Source organism: Rutidosis leptorrhynchoides, chromosome 2 (assembly GCF_046630445.1).
Source record: "Rutidosis leptorrhynchoides isolate AG116_Rl617_1_P2 chromosome 2, CSIRO_AGI_Rlap_v1, whole genome shotgun sequence".
NCBI classification, from domain to species: domain Eukaryota; kingdom Viridiplantae; phylum Streptophyta; class Magnoliopsida; order Asterales; family Asteraceae; genus Rutidosis; species Rutidosis leptorrhynchoides.
This window is the reverse complement of record NC_092334.1, coordinates 109,293,964-109,295,921: the sequence shown is the minus strand read 5'-3', so window position 1 is coordinate 109,295,921 and position 1,958 is coordinate 109,293,964.

Genomic DNA, 1,958 nt, shown 5'->3' with positions numbered 1-1,958 from the left:
GACCATTTCTTTGGATTTGTTCCTACGGTTTTCTCTAGAATACGTTTTAAAGCTCGGTTGGTATTTTCAACTTGTCCACTTGTTTGTGGATGATATGCGGTGGAGATTTTATGAGTTACTCCATATCTTTTAAGAACTTTCTCAAGTTGATTATTAAAGAAATGAGTTCCCCGATCACTTATTAAAGCTTTCGGTGTTCCAAACCTTGCAAAAAGACATTTTAAAAAGTTGACTACAACTCGTGCATCGTTAGTTGGGAGAGCTTGTGCTTCCGCCCATTTAGATACATAATCAATGGCTACGAGAATGTAGAGATTATTATGAGATTTCGGAAATGGACCCATAAAGTCAATACCCCAAATGTCAAATACTTCACATACTTGAATGACATTTTGTGGCATTTCATCACATTGACTTATTTTTTCGGCCCTTTGACAAGCATCACAGGATTTGCAAAGAAGGTGTGCGTCTTTGTAAATTGTAGGCCAATAGAATCCAGCATCATAAACTTTTCTTGCTGTTAGTTGAAGCCCATAATGCCCTCCTGTTGGTCCTGTGTGACAATGGTTTAAAATTTTACTAGCTTCATCTTCGAATACACATCGGCGTATTATTCCATCTGGACAACTTTTAAATAGATGTGGATCTTCCCAGAAATAGTATTTTATATCACTAAAGAATTTCTTTCGTTTTTGGTACGATGATCCCTTTTCAAGGAATCCACATACTAAGTAGTTTTCATAGTCTGCAAACCATGGAATTTCATTATGATCTATCTTCAATAGATATTCATCAGGAAAGTTGTCTTGTATGGCCGATTCATTTAGAACTTCTAAATCAGGATTTTCAAGACGAGAAAGATGATCAGTGGTGAGATTTTCTGCTCCTCTTTTATCTCGGATTTCAATATCGAACTCTTGTAAGAGTAAGATCCAATGGATTAATCGTGGTTTGGCATCTTGTTTTGAAAATAGGTATCTAAGAGCAGAATGGTCAGTATAGACCACCGTTTGTGCTCCTTGTAATGTCTTACTAGCATAATATATAGGTTGAAATCGTTTTTCAATCCTTTGTCCTAAAACGGCTCCCATTGCAAAATCACTTGCATCGCACATAAGTTCGAATGGTAGATTCCAATTTGGAGTTATCATGATCGGCGCATTAGTGAGTTTCTCTTTAAGAATATTAAAAGATTTGATACATTCATCTGAAAAGATGAATGGAGCATCCTTTTCTAGGAGTTTATTCATAGGAGTGGCAATTTTAGAAAAATCTTTTATGAAACGTCAGTAAAAACCGGCATGCCCTAGAAAACTCCTAACTCCTCTAACATTGGTGGGATGTGGAAGTTTAGCAATTATATCTACTTTAGCTCTATCCACTTCAATTATTTCTTTTGAGATTTTATGTCCAAGAACGATGCCTTCTTTAACCATGAAATGACATTTCTCCCAATTAAGTACTAGATTTGATTGTTCGCATCTAATCAGCATTCGTTCAAGATTAGCTAGACATATTTCAAAAGTATCACCGAAGACTGAAAAGTCATCCATGAAAACTTCCATGCATTCTTCTATCATGTCGTGAAAAATCGCCATCATGCACCTTTGAAAGGTTGCAGGGGCGTTGCAAAGTCCAAATGGCATTCGTTTGTAAGCAAAAGTACCATAAGGGCACGTGAATATGGTTTTCTCTTGGTCTTCGGGTGCTATTGGAATTTGAAAGTATCCGGAAAATCCATCAAGAAAACAATAGTAACTATTTCCGGCTAATCTTTCCAACATTTGATCAATGAAAGGTAAGGGAAAGTGATCTTTTCTGGTGGCGTCATTTAATTTTCTATAATCAATACATACATGCCATCCTGTTACAGTCCTAGTAGGAATAAGCTCATTTTTCTCATTTGTAATGACAGTCATGCCACCCTTCTTAGGCACGCATTGAACTGGGCTTACCCA